The sequence below is a fragment of the Pelodiscus sinensis genome, chromosome 6, assembly GCF_052426305.1.
Source record: "Pelodiscus sinensis isolate ZL-2025 chromosome 6, ASM5242630v1, whole genome shotgun sequence".
NCBI classification, from domain to species: domain Eukaryota; kingdom Metazoa; phylum Chordata; order Testudines; family Trionychidae; genus Pelodiscus; species Pelodiscus sinensis.
Window position 1 is genome coordinate 109111144 of NC_143057.1, and position 25281 is coordinate 109136424.

The window sequence follows — 25281 nt, forward strand, 5'->3', positions numbered from 1 at the left end:
AAAGACATGAAAACCACGATCTGGGTTTTAAAAAATACAAAAGCCAGAAAGCAATTCTTACAAAAATCTCATAATTCTTTTGACAATGTTATGTTTTTCTGAGCACTTAATCATGATTTTCAAATTCTGGGGACTGGTGGCAATTTCTCCCCAAGCATTATGCCAGCTCATAGCTATATGGATATGGATATACTTGATGAAGAAACATCAATCTCTTCTTCCTTTCAGCTTGACCCAAAGTAGTCTGTAACTAAAGACACCAGCCACTCCCTGACAACAGCTGTTGTCCACTTACAGCCAATTCAAAGATTCACAAGGGTAGCAGTAAGCCATCAGCAAGAATGGAGACAACAGGGATAATTTTCTGCTTCTGTGCCCCCAACATAAAGTGTTCCAGAAGAGTTTGAACACAGACTCCTCAGGAGCTGAATCTAGAGGTTCACATTCTGCTTAGAAATTTGGGAAATGTCACATCTGAGGGTATGTCTATACTGCAGAGTTTTTCCAGAAAAACAGCCGTTTTTCAAAATAAAACTATACTTACATCCACATCACAATTGCATTCTTTTGACAGAAAGTCAAAAGAATGCAGGTGCTTTTCCAACAGCAGTAAACCTCTGTCTATGAGGAAGAAGCCTTTTTCCGAAAAAGGCATGTGAGGATGGGGAAGAGGGGTTGTTTTTGAAAGAAGAGGCCTCCAGGAAAAAGCAAAGGTGTTCTCATGGCCACTCCATCCATAGTAATCACAACTTAAATGTGAGATAGTGTCCACATTGACTGGACACTAGCTTTCGAAAAAGCAGATCGCTTTTTCAATGCGCTTTTGCTGTGTAGACGTTCTCTTTCAAAAGAAGTTTTTCTGGAAGATCTGTTCTGGAAAAGCTTCTTCTGAAAGAAGCCTCAGTCTAGACATAGCCTGAGTGTTTTTCTTTAGTTGATATATTTTTGCACCAGCAGGGTCAGTCATCTCATCCCAAACCTGTCCCCGCAGTCAGCTGGTAATAAGCTGTATAAGCAACATGTTAATGACATTGTCAGATAAAATGAGGAGGGTTGTGAACAACTCTGAGAATGGGTAAATAACAGTAGGGTTTTAATGAGGTTAGACACATGGGCAGAAAATAACATAAGACTATGTATTTATGTTGCATTTATGGCCTCCCTAACTATAATATCTCATACTTTGTAAATGTATTTAGCCTCACACTATTCCTGTGAGATAGGAAAGTAGTATTATCCCCATTTTACATATGGTGAGTTACAGCACAAGAAGGCTAAGTGATTTGTCCAAAATCACATTAGAATTCTGTAGCAGAGCAGGAACTTGAAACCAGATCTCCTACATCATAGAAGTCTACTACTGGACCATTCTTCTTGTTCAAGCTAAATAAATTTGGGGGTGGAGAAACCATGTCCAACTCTTATTAACAATGTGGAGGAAGGGGAGGAGGGAGAGAGAGATGTGGAAAAGAGCACTGCTGAAAGAGGTATGGGGTGACAGAAAATAGCAAATGTGACATGACTGCAGCGTCGTATGGTAGCTAGAAAAGCCAATTTGATTGTGGAGCCATCAAGTGACATCAAGGGAAGAGAGGTGGTAATCCTTCTCTGCGCAGTTCTGGTAAGACCACACCTAGAACATTATGGTTACATCTACACTGCCCAGTCTTGCGCAAGAACATATGCAAATGAGGCATGGCGATGAATATTGCCACGCCTCATTTGCATATTTAATGAACCACCATTTTTGTGCAAGGGGCTTTTGCACAAGAAGGAGCAGTATACACTGCTCCTTCTTGCGCAAAAACCCCTCTTGCGCAAGAGCCATTCTGCCGCTTATTTTCAGGCAAAACAGCTCTTGCGCAAGAGGGGGTTCTTGGGCAAGAAGGAACAGTGTAGATATGCAAATGAGGCAGAGTGATATTCATCGCCACGCCTCATTTGCATATGTTCTTGCACAAGACTGGGCAGTGTAGACGTAACCGTCGGTTCTTTCAAAACACCTCATTATGGGCACGTCTACACAGTAGGACTAAAGCTGAAATAAACTACACAACTTGAGCTACGTCAATAGCGTAGCTTAAGTTGAAGTATCTTATTTCGTTTGGCTTTTGGCACTGTCTACACAGCAGGAAATTGAAGGAAGAACACTCTTTCTTCGATTTCCCTTACTTCTTGTAAAATGAGAGTTACAGGAGTTGGAGTAAGAAGTCCTCCAGCTTGACGTTATTTTGACATTCTGTCGAAATGCTTGTAATGTAGACATGGACTATGTTATTTCGGAATAACAGACATTATTCCAAAATAACACTGCTGCTGGTAGATGTACCCTAACTGACTGGGAAGAACTGCTTGCCCCCATGTAGACTAGTTACCATCTAAATTATTCACTAGAGGAGAACGCTTTTTTAAGCCTTCTCTAGTATCTAGTCCTACCTGCTCTTAAATGACAGTGCCAAGCTAGAAGGCATTCAGAGAAGAGCAATAGAACTATTAACGAGTTGGATTTATGAGGAAAGATTAAAAGAGATAAACATGTACTCAACATGGCTAAGAGACAGATGAAGGGAAACATGTTAATTATCTAAAATGACTGTATTCCGGGCATGAACACCAAAAAGTATGAGAAATTACATAGATTATTTAGTGGAATATAACAGAATACAATTAAGGGTAATGGGATGGAATAGTCTCAAATACTGTACACATTTATATTTAGCTGTGTTTAAAAAGCACACAATGTGTGTTTGACTATGACTCAATGTAAATGTATACATCTAGGAACAAAGAATGTAGGTCATACTTACAGGATCATGGAATCATAGAACACTAGAACTGGAAGGGACCTTGAGAGATCATCAAGTCCAGTTCCCTACCCTCAGGGCAGGACCAAACACCATCTCTAGATCATCCCTGATAGATGTCTATCCAACCTGCTCTTAAATATCTCCAGTGATGGAGATTCTACAACCTCCCAAGGCAATTTATTCCAGTGTTTAACCACCCTGACAATTAGGAAGTTTTTCCTAATGTCCAACCTAAGCCTGTCTTGGTACAATTTAAGTCCACTGCTTCTTGTCCGATCCTCAGAGGCCAAGGAGAACAACTTTTCTCCCTCATCCTAGTGAAATCCCTTTAGATACTTGAAAACTGCTGTCATGTCCCCCTCAGTCTTCTCTTTTCTAAACAAGCCCAATTCTTTCAGTCTTCCCTCATAGCTCATGTTTTCTAGACCTTTAGTCATTTTTGTTGCTCTTCTCTGGACCTTCTTCAATTTCTCCACATCTTTCTTGAAATGTGGCACCCAGAACTGGACACAATACTCCGCCTGAGGCCTAATCAGTGCCGAGTAGAGTGGAAGAATGACTTCTTGTGTCTTGCTCACAACACTCCTGTTAAAGGATGAGGTACTCTGTTCTGGAAAGCAGTGCTGCTGAAAACGATTTAGGGCTTGGGTTGGATAATCAGCTGAACAGGAGCTTCCCATTTGCCTGCCAGCCATCTTGTGATGCTGTGTCCAAAAGGGCTAATGTGAACCTTGATGCATAAATGGGAGGAGGGGGTCTTGAGTAGGAACAGAAACATTATTATACCTCTGAATTTGGAACTGGTGAGACCACTGCTGGAATGGAGAGGCCTGGACTTTGAGCCACCCCAGAAGGGAAACTGAACTTTAGAAGCCCAGCTGGAGAGGTAGCCAAAAAGGCCCTAAGAGGGTGAAGATGGCGTTGCCTCCAGGGAAGGAGCTATGGGGCAGCACACTATCCTGGAGTGGGGACAAACTGAAAGACAGTAGAGGGCACTGAGAGATACACTGACTTGCATCTCAGAAAGGGTTTGCTTTCACTTTTATCACAGGCTGGGTATGACTTGACTGGAGGTCTGAGTCACCAATGACACACCATGAAGAGAGAGAGAGAAGGAACATGCACTTAGCTAAGGGGTGCTTATGAGAGGAGATTGCACCCCTTTACAGAGCCCCATTAAAGTCTATAGGAGTCCATCCACACAGAACAACTCGTATGATGGGGGCATAATCTTGTACCAAAAAAGAACAAAGATAAATGAACTATAGATATTTGAACTATGACTAGTTCAATATACCTGAACTAGCATATTTAAGAACAATTGTATAAAGTAAGAGCCCCAGCCCTTACTCATATGAGTAGTTCCAGGAGCCTCAGTGAAAGGAATATTGTATGATAGAGTGAGGATTACTCAATGGATGTACCAGGAGTAAAGTTCCAGCACTTCCATTATTACTTCTTTTTTAAGGTGATGGTGATGGAGCATATTAGAAAGTGCAAGAAATGTTCCATTAATCTTTACCCGTTCTGAATGCTTGTTGTGCAGTTTATTTGATTCTCTTATATCTATTATCAAAGTGACTAATCAGAAGTCAGCCATGAAAAATGTATCTGTTCCTTAATCTTGTTCTCAAAAATATTTACAAAAATAAGGGATGTACGAAACCTTTTACTGGCTCCCAGCAGGTACCATGAATTACAAGATTCTAAGCAGCATTATGACATCACCAGGGAGCATGACTTAGGTCAAGAGTTTGGCAGGAGATGCTGGCAACTGCTAAATCAACAGCAATCAAAACTGGAAAACTAACATGCTTGCTACCATAAAATTTAAAAGAGAGCTTATTGTGCCTCAAACACAGCAGCAGGTTTAATAGAAAAGCAGACATGTTTATAGTCCCAGATTTACAACATAACTTATAAACACCTTATTACTTAGAATCCAGTCTGCTGCCCTAGAAACTCAGAATGTGACTTTGTTGAGAAAAAGAATTTGTTGACATAAATGTCTTGCCTAAGTTTGCCATTGTGGTTAACCAAAATGCATTTACTACTGAGAAAGTAAATAAAAGCAAACAAGATGCCTCTTATACTACAATACAGAAAGGTTCAAATTAACCTTGCTTAATGCTATCACATAAATATGCTTAATATGTATGGAATTTTTTGAAGCAATTTACCATGTTGGATATAAAGTCTTAAATGAGTCCTACTGAATGGGAATGTGTTTTCAGAATTACTTGTGCTTAAAGACCTCATCAAAAATATTCAGAAAAGCTGCTATCAGTCCCGCAGTTGACCATGCTGCAAACAAAATGGGTAATAGTCTACTTTTATATTAAACATAGATAAATTCGTTGTGAACCTTGTTACAACTGAACACTGAAATGGTTACCAACAATTAAAATAATCTCACTAATAGAAAATAATATTATATAAATCTTATTCAACCATATAAAACTGTGCAAAAGTAATATTGAGGGTGATTTAAACCCACAAAAGCAGGAAAATTCAGAGTAAAGGTGGAAAACCCAGCTTGATACTTGATCTTTTGCTGTTTCTAGTTATCACAGGACACTGTTCGCAAGCTCACTCCCCGACAGGAAAACCCCCCAAATAATGAAACACAGTGAGATGTGGATAAATCCAGAGATTGTCCATTCAATGTGAAGCCATAACGCTGCATTATTTTATTTCACTAAATCAGACAGGCATGCTCAGTAGTACTGAAAGGCTATTTCTGCTAATTTCAATGACCAATATTTTTACTTTTAAACAACAGTTTCTATTTTTACAATTACAGTTAAATCTATTACAATCCACGTGTTAAACCTGTCTAATTATTTTTAAAAATATATTTTATTAGGTGTATCTACAAAGCATCTCTATCTCGCTGGTCTGACAAAGATTAAAATAGGAGTATATTTTCACAGCATGAATGTATTAGTGCTTGATTTTCTTACCGCACCCCAAATCACGGGTATTATCCATTACAGATAAAGACACGGTCTCTGCTCCGGAGAGCTTATAGTCTAAAGCCCCAAACATGCAATTCACTGTGTCTCAATGTAAAACTGAAATTCTGCACACACTGAAGCATTTGAATAAATGTATAACCTTTGTCCACACCTTAGGGGCCTACTGTGACTTCTGAAACTTACCTCTGCCATTTTTGGTTTTGGGGAAAGAATTTCCACTGAGCTTGTGCCTGTGGTTATTATGGAAAAACTTGTGCAAACAGGTGTCTTGAATTGTACTCTATAGGCAGCAAGATTCCCTCACTTTCATCTACCAGTCGGAATGCCACATTGAAGAGCCTTCCACTAGCTACACAGAGTTTCTATGGCTATGTCTAGAGTACAGGCTTCTGTCAGAAGAAGCTTTTCTGGAAGAGATCTTCTGGAAAAATTTCTTTCAAAAGAGAGCATCCACACCGCCAAAGCGCATCGAAAAAGCGATTGTTTTTTCGAAAGTGAGCATCCACACTGATTGGACGCTATCTCGCATAGAAGGCCACCTGGAACCACTTCAGGCAAGGCTTTAGGTCACCAGTTGCTTCCGGGTGCTGGTGCCGAAGCCTAGCTGAGACACATGCTTAAAAAGCCCCCCCCCCCCCGCCCCTCGGACAGCCATTCCTTTGCTTCTGCTGCGTGCTTACCTACCTCTTTGAGGAACAGTAAAGCTCTCGCAGGGCCTGCTTTGGTTGCCCAGCTTTCTTGGATGCCATAGCTTTTGTATTTGTGCCATGGAGCCGGAACTGCCCGTGGGCATGCAATGGCCCCACATGGCCATGCTGAAGTTTTTGCAGCAGTTTGTGCCGGCTGCCTTCCTGGCCCTGCACAAACTCAGCTCCGAGCTCATTCTGGAGACCCTATCCCTGTGTGCGGGAGCAAGACCCGTGCAACTGCACACCACAGTGGAGAGGCATTTCTGGAGGCTGAAAACCAGTTCCGACGGGTGGGACTGGATCGTCATGGAGCGGTGGGACAACCAGCAGTGGCTCCTAAACTTCCACATGCAAAGCCACCTTTTTGGAGCTGTGTGCCAGGCTCGCCCCTGCCCTCCAACAACGTGACACACACCTGCGACCCGCCATCCCCCTGGAGAAGTGGGTCGCAAATGCCCTCTGGAAGCTCGCCACCCCTGATCATTACCAGTCGGTGGGCAACCAGTTCAGCGTGTGAAGTCCACTGTCGGGGCCCTCCTCATGGAGGTAAGGCACTCTTGGGCTGCAGTCCCTGCAGGGGGAGGGAGGAGTCCTGGAAAAGGGGGACCCTTGGGAAATGGGGGTTTAAAGGGGTGGGGAGGTTAGGAGGGAAGCCCCTTCCCTGGGGGGTTGAGCAGTCTCACCCTCACACAGCCCTACTGCTGGGGGAATGGCCTCATAGGGGGTGGCCTCATAGGGAGTGGCTCGTGGGGTGTCTGGGGGGTAGGGGGTGGGCAACTCCCTCAGGCTCAGGCACTCCCTTTCTTTCTTCATTTTATGTGTTTTTTGGTCTCCTCCTGCAGGTGGTGAGGGCCATCAAATTCATCCTGCTGTGTAGGGTCATCTGCCTGGGAGACATGGACCTGAGCAAGGTCGGATTTGCTGCCCTGGAGTTCCTGAACTGCAGTGGATCCATAGATGGGAACCATATCCCAATCCGCGCACCTCAACATCGAGTGGCCCAGTATAATCAACCACAGGGGTATTTTTCTATGGTACTGCAGGCCCTGATAGACCACCGTGGACAGTTCACAGACATTTCTGTCAGGTGGTTGGGCAGGGCACACGATGATCTTTCGTAACGCGAGCCTCTATAGCAAGCTGGAGGTGGGCACATTCTTCCTCCGCCATGACTTGGCAGTTGGGGGCGTAGAGATGCCATTGTGCATCGTCAGGGATGCGACCTACCCCCTGATGCTGTGGCTGATGAAACTGTACACCAGCCACTTAGACTCCAGCAGGAAACAATTTAACTCCTACCTCAGCCAGGTGAGGATTCAGTGGAGTGCACCTTCAACCGCCTCAAGGCACGTTTCAGGTACTTCCTGACCTGCCTCGACATGGGGAAGCACAACATCCCTGAGGTGGTGTCGGCATGTTGTGTCCTCCACAACATTGTGGAAAGGAAGGGGGAGGCCTTTCTCCAGGGGTGGTGGGAAGAGGCCAGCTGTGAGGGGAGACCTTTTCAGCAGCTGCAGACAGCTGCCGTCCACCAGGCTCATCAGGCCGGGGTGCGCGTCCGGGAGGCACTGAGGGAGAGTTTCTCTCAAGGACCCCAGTAACTCTCCCCAGCACCTGCCCCCAGTGGCCTCTGGCTTGCTTCAATATCCCTTTTCCACCACAACCCCTCCCTTCACCCCTTCCCTGACCTCAGAATAAACATATCTGTTTGGATTTCAACACAATTAACTTTTTATTTGTCTTTCAAAAAAAAAAAAACTGGGAAGGGGGGCTCATAACCTGGAGGGGGGCTCAGGGCTGGGAGTAGCATGGAGGGGCAGTTGGACATGCCACCTCAAACCTGGGGTTAGGTGAGTCCTGGGACCACAGGGGGTGGGCAGGAGGGGCAGCTGGAATGGGGTCAGGAATGGCAGGGGGTAGGGGTTGGGGGCATGGGCATCACTTGGGGACGGAGCAGAGGCATCACTTAGGGGGCAGAGGGAGAGGGAATGGGCATAGCAGGGGGACAGGAGGGTGGTAGGCAGGAGCAGTGAGAGCAGCCGGGTGTGCCATCATTTCCCACATGATGGCATACATATTATCGCCCTCCTGCACGAGTTGGTCCCACATGCGTGTCCATCAGTCTGCGTCCTTCCAGACCTTCTGTGTCAGGGTCTGCTGCATGTTGTGCAGGACACCCACATGCTGCCTTATCAGCTCTTCCTGGATCCTGAAACACTTTTGGGTCCCCTGGAGTCATGTGGGTCTCTCAGGTAGCATGGCTTACCTCTCAGTCTTGGCTGGTCCGGCTAGGGAAAATACAAAGAGGAAAAGGCAATCGGTCATCCATCCAGACACTGTCCCTGAGGCCGTGCCCTCCTCTGTGAGCAGCGACCAACAGTCCTTGTGCCAGAGGAGGGGGATGTTCTGGGATCAAGGCCATGTGTGGCCCCTTCCTCACAGGGGCCCCGAGGTGCCCAGGGCACCATGCTGGCCGCTGTCTCCCTGCCCCTTATGGACAAGCAGGCAAGGGAAATGTCCAGCCACAGTGGGATCCCATGCGGGGCCGAGGAGCTGGGAAAAGCCTGGCCCTCCCTGGGGCCCGCACACACACCTGCGTGTCTCAGCACTGTCCGCGGGACTGAGTGGTGCCATGCATGTGCAGGCATGCCCATGCGCTGTGTGCAGCACTCCTCAGTGTGTCTGAGGTCATGTCTGTGCCCTTGTGGCTAGCCTGCTTCCAGCTGTGAGAGGTGGTGGGAGTGCATTCCTCCCCCTCAGGGCCAGACGTGTGTGTGGCCTCCCCTGAGCCTGGGAGCAGGAGCCTGGGCGGGCTCAGAGGCTGCCTGCTGAGTCCGCGTGGCGCACAGTAACGCTGCATGTGGTTCCATGTGCACGGACTGCAGGACGATGTCCAGTCCGAGCAACACTCACACTCCAACCCCCTGCGCCTGCCTCCCCCGCTCTCTGTGTGTAACCAACTGAGAGCACTCACCTGAAGATCCCTCCCTGGCATCAGACGATGCCTGGGACATGTCCAGGCTCACAGCAACCTGTTCCAGGGACAGGGTCGCAGTGGCCATGTCATCCTCCTCCTCCTGTTCCCCTGCTGTCTGTCATCCTACTCCTCCTCTGAGACCTCCGGCCAGGTGACAATGGGTGTCTCCAGCCTAGAGTCCACAATGAGAGGTGGGGAAAGGGCTTTCCCACCCCCCACCCCCAGGATCTGGTGCAGCTCTGCGTAATAGGGGGAGGTGTGGGGTCCTGACCCGGAGTGCGAGCTGTGCTCTCTGGCCTGGCCATATCCCTGATGGATCTCTTTCACCTTACTCCGGACCTGTTCTAAGGTTCAGGGTGGCTGTCCCCACTCCACCGGGGACTCGGCCGTCCGGCCGTAAATGTCTGCATTGCAGTGTTCAGAGCGGAGATCCTGTAGAGTCTCCTGCTCCCCCCACTGCTTGAGGAGGGACAGGATCTCCACTCAAGACTGCAAGGGTGCCTGCCGCTTGGTACCCCTCGGTGGGTCCTGAGAGCCCTAGTCATGCTCCCTGCAAGGTCCAGAAGGACGTCAGGGGGCTTGTGGTTGTGCCATGGGTGAGCAGGCCTGTGGCAGGGAGAGCCACGCAATCAGGGTGTTGCTCCAGGGCCAGCTTCCTGCCACAAGGCTTGTCCAGGGTGTCTGCAGCTTTAAGAGGGGCCAGGAGACAGCAACTACAGAGTTGTGATTAGTTTGGACGGAGTGGCCACCAGGGCACCTGTGTTATTTCCTGAAGGCCTCTGCTTTCAGCAAAAAACCCTCTTCCCTGTCCACATACGCCTTTTTCTGATAGAGCTCTTTTGGAAAAGGCGTTCTTCTTTGTAGAACCCCTCTGTTCTTTTGATTTTTTTCCCAAAAGAACACAATTGCAGTGTGGACGTGACTGACTTTTTTTTAGAAAAACAGCCATTTTTCCAAAAAAACCCTCTGCAGTGTAGACATACACTATGTGAAGCAAAGCATCCACCCTTATCTTGAGGTTTGTAAGGGACAGGAGGAGTGCTGACCAGCACCCGGTGACTAAGGGGTTAAACTCAGGTATCTAGCAAAGGTGTTGGACAGAGGGCCAGGAGAACCAATCCAGATAGAGGGTTGGAATTTGAATTGGATATAGGTTCCCTGCCCGCTTTCATTGTGTGGGAGAGAGAAACCAGGAGTTGAGAAAGAGAGAATGATTTAAACCCAGGCAGGACTACTATGACTCCAAGGAATTTGGGGCTTGGGAGTGGACTGAACATAGAGACAATTGGAAACAAGGAAAAGTGAATCTAGTTGCATTCAGAGTAATTTTTCTTTATTTGTGGTTTGCTTTGAACTACTCTATGTGAATCTATGCCTCCCCTCCCCATTTACTAGCTTTCATTGTGCCCAGAGACTTTTCTCTGTGTTTTGATTTGTTTTCCTTAGTTGCTCTTTCACATCTAGCAACCAAGTATGCTATCATCAAGTTTATCTTTCATTTGTAATAAAAATCACTTTTTGTAAGGTGATGATTTGATTCTTGTGTCCTGGAAGGTCTGTCTGTGTGTATCTGCATGCCTCTGACTGAGAGGTCAGCTACCAGAGACTGTAACTTGTTTTTTGCTTTTCTTTTTTCAAGCTCTTTTGAGTCAAAAGAGCTTGGGGTACTTCTGGGAGTGATTTCAAGTATTCACCCCTGGGTTTTAGGGATGAAAATGCACTTGAAGGTGGCAGCAAATCCCCAAAATCTGTGTATTATGATTCTGGGAGGAAGTTTTTTTGTAACCAGTGCCTGTAGAGGCAAGGTTTTTAAACTCTCTTGTAAGCCCTCACCTTCTGCACTCTGAATACTAGAGTGAGGAATAACCCTGACAAGGTGGGTGAGAGAGAGAGAGAGAGAGAGAGAGAGAGAGAGAGAGAGGGGCAGATTTTCTAGTAACTAAGCCACAGCCTACTGAGTTCTAAAAAAAAAGAAGCCACCCCAGTGTCAGGTTTTTTAATTGTACCCAGTCTTGGATAACAATTCTGGTTCATCTAAAATGCTGTTGTCAAAACATTTTCTTCACCCACTATTCTTAGCACACTACAATCCTCTTCAAGTCTCTACGAATGAACTACCTCTGATCTTCTCACCAAGTTCAGCTTGCTCATCCTTCTCTTGTAATGAATCCATGTAGCAGATACAATTACCCAATAAACAATACACTTGAGATCAGAGCCACGAACCTTCCCTTTCAGTTTCAAGATCTCTCTTACACTTAAGCTAGAGCTGAAATCATTAGCTGGTAGCCTTTTAGCAGGTCAGCCACATATGGCAACATCACCTCCATGGCCTCGCTCAGTTCTCCCTGACACTAATCTTTGCTGGCATACCTGTTTGTAACCTGCTTCCCGACTTACCTCTATTTTCTACAACACTCATCTTTGCACTTTCTAGTCGATTGCCCCTACAGTTCAAAGTGCAGGCAACATCCCTTTTGAGAGGGTGGTTGGCCCCTTAAAGGCAGGACTGCCTAATGGTCAGTCCACCCTGGCATGGCTCTTTAAGGCTTGAAAGATTTGAATACAGATGGGGGCTCCCCTCTCACCTGAGAACGAGCTGGGGAAAAGAGGACCAGCATAAATGCTGCCTCCTCCCGCAGAGTAGACAGATGCCTGCAGACACTGAAGAGAGGAAAAGGGCACCTGAATTAGCCATAAGCAGATACCAGGAGAAGAAGGATGGCAAACACTCTGAGCCTGAGGATGAAGTCGGGCCAGCGGGGGATAATAAATGGTTAATTATCTAGCTTCATGAGGAGGTTGGTGCATGTGCTCCATGGAGAAGACACAGAAACTGAGAGGTAAATTGGAACTTAGCTCCAGTAGGAGACCTGGGGACCCCTAAACATGAGACAATAGCTGTATGGACTACTCCAGTTCCATGAGGAGGGCTCAGATTCCTGCCATAATGAAAGACAGGGAGAGGTATGTATTTAGAAAGTGGGCTTCAGAGAAATGCAAAAGCCAAAAATGACTTTTGTTTATTTGGAACTTTTTCTTATGGCCCTCTTGGACCTGTTTGTAATCATAGAATCATAGAATCATAGAATAATAGGACTGGAAGGGACCTCGAGAGGTCATCGAGTCCAGCCCCCCGCCCGCAAGGCAGGACCAAGCTCCGTCTACACCATCCCTGACAGATGTCTATCTAACCTGTTCTTAAATATCTCCAGAGAGAGAGATTCCACCACCTCCCTTGGCAATTTATTCCAATATTTGACCACCCTGACAGTTAGGAATTTTTTCCTAATGTCCAATCTAAACCTCCCCTGCCTAATAAACAAGCCTTGAGGAGGCTAATATTAAGACAAGTGCAAAGTGCCCAAAGTAAAGGTACTGGCCTCCTAAACAGGTAAACTGGGGCACACAATGTGTCGGTGCCCGCACTAACTTAGCAAAAGACATTACTGGGCAGGCACACCCTATGACAATCCCCCTTTTCAAGACCACGTTTTTCCAGGGACGTTACTGCTGTATATAGTGTCTAGTATAATGGGGCCCTGCTCCCACAACACAAAACAAATACATTATACATTTCTCAGGGCAGAGGTTTGCTTCCCAAAATCCATCTTTATTATTCATAGATTTTTAAGGCTAAAAGGGATCATTATAATCAATAGACGCCAAGGCCAGAAGTGATCATCTAGTCCAGCGATGGGCAACCAATGCTAGTGAATGAGCCACATGAGGGACCCTCCTTCATTTCAGTGGGCCACAAAATTGATATTGGTCGTGTTCACGAACCATGACCACAATAATACGATTAAATACATTAATATATGGCCTGCCAGATATTTCAAAACAAGTAGAAATACTTTAATCATTCATATTGTGACGGGGGGACTCACCCCCGCACTCTCGGCCCCCGGAGCCGAAGCCCCGCATCCCAGCGGGACGAGCAGCTGGCACCGGGAGTCCGGCGCGGCGGCAGAGGGGCCGGGGGAAACCGGCGCGCCCAACGCGCATGCGCAAGGCGGCTGAGGCAATAGCCAGCCGGTGCGAGGACCCCGGGGCGGCGGGCCGGCCTGCGGAGGGCGGACCAGACGCCAAGCGGGGAATTCAAAAGGGGGCCGGGAGGAGCAGAGAGGGGGGAGGACTGGAGAGAGCAGGAGAGGTCCCACTCTCAGCCTCCTCCACAGGGCCCGTGGGAGACTCGGCAGGAGCCGGCACGGCGCACGGAGCCTGGATCCCAACAGCCAAAGCGGGCGGCCGGACCAGGGAGCAGCGGGACAGGCCGGCAGCAGACGCCGGACAGACGGTCGGAGGCCAGGAGGCTGGTGATCCCAGGGACGGCAGGAGCCGCGTGCTTGGAGAGTCGACCAAGAGGAGAGGACCGTGGGAGCGGTGAGATAGAGGCCGGGAGCAGGGACAGCCCAGGACCCAGCGCGGCTCGGGCTTGTGAACTGGGGGCGCCCCAGGACCCCTGAGCAATGAACCCGGTTACACATATATTAATAGAACTGTCATCAATTTCAAATAGGAAACATTTGTGCTCGTTTTACATACTCATACTCGGTGCAACTCCATAAGCTTTCTTAGATTAGGGGAAAGGGATGCGCAGGTGCACATCAGCACTGAGGTTTTCATCCATTAAATCCCTTCCCAGCCTCTTCCCTGCCTCCTTTCCCAAGCACTTCACGGCAGTCAAGCTTGAGAAGGTGGTCAAGGAGCGGGAACAGGATTCATGGCACTCTAGAAGTGCTGTTAAGAGGGGGAAGAGTAGGTAAATGCAGGGCCCAAGTATATCAGAGGCATGGGGGAAGGAGGTAGAAAGAGGGTGTGCAGGCTGCATATGAAACCCTGATGGGTCACCGATTGCCCACTACTGATCTAGTCTGACTTCTCATGTAATGTAACAAAGAGCATAGAATTTCCGCAAAGCAATACAAGTTGAACCTTTCTAATCAGGACCTTTGGGACATGACTGGACTGGACTCTATGACTTCTTGAGTCCCTTCCAGTCCTAGTATTCAATGATTCTATTATTCTATGACAGGTGCCAAACCAGAGAATTTGCCGGACCACAGGAGTTCAATACTGTCTAACAGCATTAGCAACATTCCACTGCCTACTGGGTTCTTAGAAGACGTTTAGGGGTAAATTAGAGCTAAAGAACAGCACAGAACACAGAGCCAGGATTGGTGGCTATAAACGAACTTTATGGGACCACAGGAAACTTGGCCAAATCCATGATAAGTGGACATTCAGCTAACTAAAATCATGCTGGACCACGGATGTTACTGTACCAGACTGTGCCAGACTTGAGAGGTTCAACCTGTACCATAAGCAGATCTATTAGAAAAACATCCACTTGATTTAAAGATTGTCACTGAAAGAGAATCCACCTCAATGCTTCATCATGATCATCTTGGATGCAGTCAGAACTCCTGCACAAAACAAGCCGCAGAATCTCACTGCATCAACCCATATGGTCTATTGGAGTGATAGCTTATCTTTCAGAAAGCTATCCAGTCTTTATTTAAAGATGAAACAGGATGAAACAGGATCCCTAGGTAAATTGTTCCAATGATTAATTAATCTCACTGTCAAAAATACACTGTATTGGTAGTCTGAATTTGTCCAACTTCAGCCTCCAGCCATCACTGCATCATGTTAAACCTCTTTCAGATAGATTAAAAAGCCGTCAACAAACAGAAATCTCAGAATAATGTTACTGCAAACTGGTCATTATTAGGCAAAGCTCTGAACTGTTATCCCTCAAAATCTCAGCAATTAGTCGGGGATAAAAGGAAATAAAAAGGCCTATTATTTCTAATGCTCCAAACTTCTGGCTAAGCAAACATAATGAGGTATTACGGAGTCATGAATAGAAACTTCATAGTAAAGGCTGCACCAAGTCTGCACTTTGAAGAATTAAAATCCTTATTTTATTCTACAATGATTTAATTAAGTTTCCAGACTTAACACAATAACTTTTCTATAGCAAACTGAATTTACTATAATATCAATCTGGTACAATATTTACCAACTTTAAAATGAAAAAATTTAAATATGAGAGGGTTTGTTTTGTTTTTTGGCCCATCAAACACAAAAGTTATTCCCCTTTTCAAGAAGTGGATGTGTTCATTGTGGGTGGTTGTACATTGGAATGAAAACTGAATGTGCTGTGGAGGTTGGGGGAATGCAAGGATGGTTGAGTGCTATGGTGGCTGCTTAATAAGCATTGTGAGGTGTGGCTGGAGTGGATGTTGTGGTGCCTCTATTAGCAGTACCCGTAATTTAAGGATGGTATCGGTAACCCTAACTCTAACAATGTTTTTGTACATGTAAGAAGAGGAGTTTCCCAGTGGAGTTGGACGGTGAAAGGATCTTGTGTTCCCACCCCACTTTCTTTTATCCAGAAGCCTGCCTAACTTGAAGTACTCCTCTGTCCCATCCTGAGATCAGGCTTGACCCAGGATCCCTGGGGCTTTAACTCCAAGTCTCATCATCTGTTGCTCAGGGCAGGGGGGTAAAGTGTCGCCACTCCGGGGTACTCTCTCCTCAGTAGCCACTTCCCTGACCCAGTGATCAGTGGGTTGGGTTTAAACCACATACAACTTATTCAACAGCAACTGTAAAAAAAGTTAAGAGGGAAACTGACGATTAAAGGGTGAAGCAATTTCCACATTATGGGCATAAGGAAACACTATAATCACTAGTCTCTGAAAAAAACCCAGTATATTCATTTGCTCATCCCAGGACTCCTTCCCAGGATCTGGCTATGCTACAGTCATATGACAGCTCAGGTACCTACTATGGTTGTGGCTATGCACCTTTTGGCTCTAGGTGGCAGCAATCTTCTCCCCTGTGGCAGCCTACCCCTTTGGTTCATGCCCCTCTTTTCCCTGAACCCTGCCTTCAAGGTCCTCCTATCTCCTGAACTCTTCCTCCATCGGGCCCTTTTTGCCCAGGATTCTCACCTTATTCTGTCTAGCCACTGATCATACTTGGGTCCAATTTACTCGTGACACGGTGGACCTTCTCCTATACCAGTTCTGGTCCCACAGCTCTTCACTGTGGCTCACCATCAGCACAGATGCTCACTGCTGCTCTGGCTTTCTAGCTTTGGACTACTGCATGCACTTGCCCTGCCTTTGCTCTGGGATGTTCCTTTTTCTCTCTCTGCCTTATTTTGTCCTGGTAGCCCCAACCTATACAGAGGATGAGTCCTGGGATCTTAACTTCCTAACTGGCCTGCCTGCCCTCGCAATCCATCTGACTTGGGGTGCTGGAACTCCCATTGGCCTTGGGGGGTCTGTCAGTCCCAAAATTCTAACTCCTCTGCAGGACTTCCCCTTTCTCCTGGTATTGGGAGGGGCCACCTGCTCCCTTACAGACAGAAGCAGGGATGTTGTGTATATGTTATCACAGTAGGAAACACTTTGCACACAGGGAGAAACTTATGAAAAATAACGTTATCAATAACTGCTTATTGGCCCTTACCCAGTAAATCAACTACAGCTGATTGGAGAATGTTGACAAAAATTAAATCTCAACAAAAAGAGAATTTTTACAAATTCTTGTTCAAGCAGCTCTAAAATTAACTCTACACAATATAGACAATCCAGTTCAAAGAACATGTTACTAAGAACATGAGTCTGCAGGACAGGCTATGGACTAATTTATCACATACCTCTAGAACTTCAGAAAGCAGTCATAACAAACTCATTCAGAAAAGACCTGATATTTGCTGCCATAGTATTCCTCTTCTGAGTCAGAAATGGCGCTGTTTACAGGTTCCCTTGACTCTGGAAATCACTGCCCACTGTGGTCTGACATTGTGCTAATTCTTGACTCTGGGAACTCACTACATTTTTCTCATATGGGGGACAGCTAAAGTAGATAAGTGAAGAAACTTAAAAAACAACTAGGTCTCTAAGGTCCTGCAGCACCTTAGGGAGTGTATGGGTTAACACAACGTTGTATCTTCTGGGTTCAATTTCTGTAGCATGTATCATTGGTACATAACTTGTACTTCTAGAGCGAGCAGATATGACCATTTTGAAAATAAAATAAGGAAGCTGAGAAACAACCAAGTCAGTGCTGGAAACCTCCTAGCGAAGCTGAGCATTCTTGTTAATATTACTCTTTAGCTCAGCCAGTAGATGTCTCTCTTCCAGCTTCTCCCTGCCTCCTCCTCAGCCTACTTCTGTGTATCTGAAGCAGAGAACTTCAAAAGGCTGCCTAATATTTTTCACTGTGCTTCTTGCAACATCTCCAAACTGCAACCATTTTGAAGGAAGCCATATGTAGCACAAAAAAAGTTTTATTTTGTGAATTAAAGAAGATAATCTGAATGTATTCTGCCCCAAGATATTAGCAAAGGTTATACCAATGCTAATCAAGGTGTTTAACAAGATGGTGACCTTATTTAAAAATCATCATATCAGATACTGTGTTAATTGAGTATAAAAGGCTCAGTGTAAAATTAGCATATTCAAACAAGGAAAGCGAAGGAATATTGGGTTTTGACAAAAAAAAAATCTTCCAATAAAAATGGTGAAATTTAAACTGCATTAAATTAATGGGATTAGGTCAAATGAAAAAGGAAAGTCAGAATTGTCACTAGCACGTAAATTCCATCCCCCCAACTGTTAATTTTGCTAAAAGTATCTTATATAGTAAAACCTGTGTTATCCGGCATGCCCGGGGATCAGGGTGTGCTGGTAACCTAAAAATTCTGGTTATCTGAGCGGAGGGTGGGTGGGCATGGGAGACATGCAGGGTCCAGGATGTAGCCTGCTAGGGGGGTTACAAGCCGCGGGGATGGAGGGCGGGATGCAGCCTGGTGAGGGGGGCGTGGAAGCTAAGGGATGGGAGGCGTAGATGGCGGGGGCAGCCTGCTGGGGGTTCCAGGAGCCACGGGGGGAGCTGAGATGCTTGCTTCCAGCTACCATTCACCCCTCTCCCAGGTACGTGCTGCATGCTCATCTGAGGAGCAGCCCACCACTTAAAGAGACAGTTTCCTTTTTTTGTTTTGCTTTTCCCGACTTCTGAAATTTGCCAGTTTCTACAGTTTTCTGGATGCTTAAGTTCCGGATAGAGCAGATTTTACTGTACTTGAATTTGGTGCAGTCTACAGACTGAGAAAATATCTTAAGGAAGCCTCCAAAAATGCAATTAAATTAATACAGCACTAGCTTCAATTTTCAATTATTTTTCTTTGGGTAATGATACAAACTACTAAAAACCTAATCTTTAGGGATCTACGTTAATGAGTTTGTGCAATCTTCCCTGGCACTCAGTGAACCAAATAAGGGATCATTAAAATATTCTGGGCACTTTCTCTTGCAAAGTTTTTGTCTTTCAAAGACAGAACATTCAACATTTTAAAATTAGGTCAGAAGAGTTGTGAAATCTTGGGAAAATTATGGGTACAAATTAAAGCTTTCTGGCATACCATTTTCCTAAAACATACGCATCACTTAGGGGAAGAAGACCCCAAATCTCATTGTACTGGACATGTGCCGATGTAAATTTTCTCCAATTTGTTCGTCTTTTAGTTTGGATTAATTGTCCAGTATATTAGCATCAAGAATGCTCTTTCCAACTTCACCAGTTTCCACCCCCCTTCAGTGTGCCTATTGCTAAAAAAAATTCCTTTCTCTAATTGGATTTACTCTCTCTCACAGTGTCTCGAAGCACTGACAGCATGTAAGACTTTGCCCTGACTGCCTTTTGTGCTAACGTATTTTAAATACAGTTACGCTCTATGAATTCATGTAGGGATTTAAAAGGAACTATACGCAATCCCTTTACTCTGCCGTTATGGGTACCTGTATTCCTAGGGGTGGGGAGGACAAAAGCAGCAGCTTGCTATTGTCTTGCCCCCCACACCAGCCATAACAGACGAACCACACTACGGGAGGAGCAAACTGCACCAGCTGATATAAATTGCTCCATCTCTGTCAGAGGAAGGAGGAAACCAGTGACTCTGCTTCTGTGTCAATTTTCTTGGGACAATGAATTCTAAATATATTGGTGACAAAATGGGAAACAAAGTAAACGTATTTTCTCCATCATTGACTGTTCTTTCAAACATCATGGACCAACTAGATACAATGTTCGAGAATTGCAAATAAAAAAATGTAAACCAAATAGTCAAGTACAGCTATAGTATATAAAGATTAGGGTATAAGTATAGTGTGTTTAAAAATCGTTACAGGTAGACTACCCGAACATCATTAAATGGACTACTGTTCAGTGTGCAATAATTTGTGAGTTTAGCGAGGTACAAAGAATAATAATGAAGTGGCTCAGCCTCTGAGAAAATAGATTCATCATATATGAGAGAAGGAAGCAAGTTGCCAATAGCTGGCCATTTTATCTTATTTCATGTTAGTAGTTTCGCAAGCCTCTCATACTTTAAAAGTTTTTCTTGTTCAGTTAAAATAAGAAGGAATCCAAACTCTTTACTCATTCCTCAAAAGAAACCCTAATTAATAGGTTCACAGAAGGAATCCTTTTCAGTCCTTTCTGGTGAAATCTCTGTTGGGTATTATTCATTCCCTACTCTCCCTTAGAGCCTCCAATCAGTAAGCTCCACCCTTAACACAACCTTCCAAAAGGCTTTTCTCTCAACATTCCTAAAAAGACTGTCTTGGCCTCTGACCCCTGCTCAATTAAAATCTCAGATGCTTTATAATTTCCCCAATACAATGTACCATAGAACCCTACAGCTTGCAACATTTTATCTGAACAGCAGTGGGATTATATAGAGGTCAAGAGAGGTACTGACTTCTCCCTTTCCCCTCTGTTCACTGAGAAACCTTGGCCACAAGGAATCTTGATGGTCAGGCCCGTCCCCACACACGCATCTATCATCGGGGTGTTACTAGCTTATTCTAAAGGTAAGAAGACAGACCAAGAGTGGTAAACTAAAGGGATTTTATTAATAGGAAAAGAGAGATAACAAGGTACGACAGGAAAGTATTAACTATACAACTGATATACATACAAATCTATAAGGACCCCACTGTTACAAAGGAATATAGGAATACAGGAAGCCTGCTAAAAAACCAGTGAGTCCCCTAGACAATCGAGATACAAAAGGAGCAATCAAGGGCGATAAAGCCCTTGCATCATTTGCATCATTGTTCACGGCTGAGGATGTTGGGGAGATTCCCAAACCTGCACCGTCCTTTGTGGGAGATGAATCTGAGGAACTGTCCTGGATTGAAATGTCATTAGAGGAGGTTTTGGAACAAATAGAAAAATTTAACATGAACAAATCACCGGGACTGGATGGCATTCACCCAAGGGTTCTAAAAGAACTCAAATGGGAAATTGCAGAACTGTTAACTGTGGTTTGTAATCTATCCCTTAAATCAGCTTCTGTACCTACTGACTAGAAGATAGCTAACGTGACACCAATATTTAAAAAGGGCTCTAGAGGTGATCCTGGCAATTACAGACCAGTAAGTCTAACGTTGGTACCAGGCAAATTGGTCGAAACGATAGTTAAGAATAAAATTGCTAGGCACGTAGAAGAACATAGTTTGTTGGGCAAAAGTCAACATGGTTTCTGTAAGGGGAAATCATGTCTTACTAATCTATTAGAGTTCTTTGAAGGGGTTAACAAACATGTGGACAAGGGGGATCCAGTAGATATAGTGTACTTAGATTTTAAGAAAGCATTTGACAAAGTCCCTCACAAAAGGCTCTTGTGTAAATTACATTGTCATGGGATAAGAGGGAAGGTTCTTTCTTGGATTGAGAACTGGTTAAAAGACAGGAAGCAAAGGGTAGGAATAAATGGTAAATTTTCAGAATGGAGAGGGGTAACTAGTGGTGTCCCCCCAGGGTCAGTCCTGGGACCAATCCTATTCAAGTTATTCATAAATTATCTAGAGAAAGGGGTAAGCAGTGAGGTAGAAAAGTTTGCAGATGATACTAAACTGTTTAAGATAGTCAAGACAGAAGCAGACTGTGAAGAACTTCAAAAAGATGTCACAAAACTGAGTGATTGGGCAACAAAATGGCAAATGAAGTTTAATGTGGATAAGTGTAAAGTACTGCACATTGGAAAAAAATACCCCTAACTATACATATAATATGATGGGGCTAATTTGGCTACGACAAATCAGGAAAGAGATCTTGGAGTTATCATGGATAGTTCTCTGAAAACGTCCACACAGTGTGCTGCGGCAGTCAAAAAGGCAAATAGAATGTTAGGAATTATTAAAAAAGGGATAGAAAATAAGACACACGATATCTTATTGCCCCTGTATAAAACTATGGTATGCCCACATCTTGAGTACTGTGTACAGATGTGGTCTCCTCACCTCAGAAAAGATATTTTGGCCTTAGAAAGGGTTCAGAAAAGAGCAACTAAAATGATTAGGGGTTTGGAACAGGTCCCATATGAGAAGAGGCTAAAGCGACTGGGACTTTTCAGTTTGGAAAAGAGGAGACTGAGGGGGGATATGATAGAGGTATATAAAATCATGAGTAGTGTGGAGAGGGTGAATAAAGAAAAGTTATTGATTAGTTCCCTAAATAGACGAACTAGAGGACACCAAATGAAATTAATGGGTAGCAGGTTTAAAACTAATAAGTGAAAGTTCTTCTTCACACAGCGCATAGTCAACCTGTGGTACTCCTTGCCAGAGGGGGCATTGAAGGCTAGAAATATAACAGAGTTTAAAGAGAAGCTAGATAAATTCATAGAGGTTCGGTCCATAAAAGGCTATTAGCCAGGGGGTAGGAATGGTGTCCCTGGGTTCTGTTTGTCAGAGGCTGGAGAGGGATGGCAGGAGACAAATCGCTTGACAATTGTCTTCGGTCCACCCCCTCTGGGGCACCTGGCACTGGCCACTGTCAGCAGATAGGCTACTGAGCTAGATGGACTTTTGGTCTGACCCAGTAGGGCCATTCTTATGTTCTTATGTTCTCACATTCTAAACAGAATATACTGAACTGAACTGTGACACAAAATAGACCCAAAAGGACAGGAAGGTGGCTAGATAGGGTGTGGTTAGACAACAGGGTTTTTTCGAAAAAAGTAGCCTTTGTTCGAAAAAACTTCACCTGCATCTAGACTGCTGCCGCATTCTTTCAAAACTAAATCGAAAGAACACAGCAGTTTTTTCAATCGCAGTAAACCTCATTTTACGAGGAATAATGCCTTTTTTTTAAAGTACTCTTTCAAAAAAGGCGCTAATGAATGCAAACTGTGCTTTTCGAAAGAGAGCTTCTAGACTCTTTTGAAAAAGTGACTCGCTTTTTCAAAAAATCTGCTTGTAGTCTAGACGATCTCTTTTGAAAGAGGCTTGTAGTCTAGACATAACCATAGAGAGCCACCAACATTGTGCCATATCTTGCAGCTTTCTCCCTCGATCTTGCCAGACAGCTCCAGATGGTCAGGAGGGGTCAGAACCAGGAACAGCAGCAGCTGGAACGGTGGTGGTGTCTAATCACTGCAGTCAATGACAAGCCTTAATTTATCCTACCCTTCACTGTGTCATCATGGCTGTAAGTGTGTGAATAATGATGAAAAGCAGTGGATAGCCACCCACTCCCAGCTACCCTGGGTGTGAGACCATCGCACACGCTTTGTGAGATAGCAACACTCTGCCACTTAGGCTATGTCTGGACTGCAGGGTTTTTTCGAATTAAGTAGCCTTATTGGTCCAACTTCTCTGGTTGAAAAAGATAAGCTTCCAAAGAGCTCTGCTTCAGAAGAGTTTCAATAGAAGTTGGTCCAGTAAAACATATTACGGCTCCCACATTGTCTCTCTAATATCTGGGGACCAGCATGTAAACCACAACATGTCAGATAAAGGAAATGAGAAAATCAGATTTTGTCCATGTAGCTGACCTGGTTCCCAGCAATGACCACTAATGGCCAAATCGCATTGGTCAAGGCTACCCTTCTGAAAAGCAAAGGAGTTGGCACACCAATTTTAAACTAAATTTAACTTAATCGGTGCCCCAATTTTGTTACATGTCTTGGGAAGTACACATGGACAAGTTTTTAGAAAGTACTTTATCATACTTCCTGCTGGTCTCAGTAAAAACCTTAAGGAGAAGGGGAGTAATAGGTTTTTAGGGGATTCTTATGTCATTTAAAAGTAAGCCCTAATGAACACAAACAACTTAAGCTATTTTCCACTGGCACTACCTAGCACAGGATGGCAGAAAATGAATCACAACAATTCATTTCCCTTCTTTTATCAGAGTCACCTCTGGACGAGCAAATAACCAATTTGCTTCCTGCCACTCAACTCCAACTACTCTACCACACTCCAGAGATTTTTTTAGCAAGGGAGTAGATGGTATTTTTCCTCTGAGAAGAAAATAAACATTTTAATATCTTTTCTCCTTGTCCCTTGCCTGTATCTTGTTTAAATCATTCCCCTTTTTCCTCCAGTTCTCCCCTCCTCCCCACTTCTGAACACTCCATCCCCCAATATATGGCATTTTCACACAAGACAAGTTTATGTTTGTTTTTGTGTTGTTTTGAGTGCTTCTGGCCCCAATCTAGAGAGTACAAAAAATGTAAAACCTGCAATTCTGAGTATATTACCAAAGGAAACAGTTTTACTTAAAATCTTGTTTTTGCCAAAATATTTTCAAAGTATCTGGAGAGGAGTCAAACCACAGTGGCTTTCAGCTGTGTTTCCTTTTACTATTTCCCCAGGTACTCTCAGCACAGCACTCAGTAACTGGATATTCTTTTTTTTTTTCTGGGGGGTGGGGAGGATGGCTGCACGAAACAGTTTGTAGATTTAAGAATTATTCTTCTGAGGAATAAGGCAATGAACACAGGGCACTGAACTGACATACTTGAAATCATTGCAACTACTAGTTGTTGCTGGAAGCAAGAAGCAAATATAAATACATTGATCATGTTTGATATTTTAAATGCAATTTAAAATCGAATACGTCTGTTTTGTATTTTAATTTTTAAATGGTCCATACTACTGAAGAGAGTGCCACTCTGTGATTTTGCTTCATATACGATTTTGTCTGTTTCAAAAGCATTCTCTTTCTAATGAAGTTACAGAAGTCTGAGCTTCTTTATTATATTCCACCTACATACATTAGACATAGACCATTAAAATGAACTGAAAAGAAATGGTTGCTTATGTAAAATCAACCAAACTTTGTCATCATTTAATGAAATACCATCACTGCTATCATTCCATTTTACAAGCCTTCCAACTAAAATCAAATCACATCCCAGGCTTCAGCTTATACTAAAAACGCAGCTGCAAGACTACTGGCTTGAGCCAAACACATATTCCTCTTGTACTGGGGGTCTTCCCACAGGCTGCCTGTAGTCTATTATTTTAAAATTTTGTTTAATACTTCTCAAGCCATTTGTGGTCTTGCTGACATCTCCAGAAGACTTATTCCATATCCCCCTGTATGAATGTTAAGATCCTGAAAACACAGGCACTTCACTTTGGCACAGAGGAGCCTGTCTGCTTCTCTTGATGCTTGTGGAATTCTCTCCCATTAAAACTGGAAAAAATGTTTTAAAACCAAGCTGGGAAAGTGTCTTTTTGGTCTTGTGATTTCATTGTCTCCACAGTTAGCTCAGTTTGAAAGATTCTCATTATGGTTGCTTTCTATACAGTGAAGCACTGCAAGATACAACTGCTTTTTAGATACTTGGGTGGCAGGCTTTGATTTACAAAAGGATTTAAGTGCTACTCTCAAAACAAAAAGAGTTTGTGCCAGCCTGTATAGCCCCTGTGAGATGGCACACTTTGGTGCATATCCCTCTTCCGGCTGATTTGGAGAAAGATTTTGATTTTGGGTCTCCCTGTTCCAGATAA

General features: G+C 44.4%; 1 long non-coding RNA gene across 1 annotated transcript in view; it reads right to left on the reverse strand.

The window, feature by feature from the left end:
- LOC142829978 (uncharacterized) overlaps nt 1-25281 on the reverse strand; it is a 141404-nt gene that overhangs the window by 10333 nt on the left and 105790 nt on the right. The gene's annotated exons all lie outside the window — the stretch shown is intronic.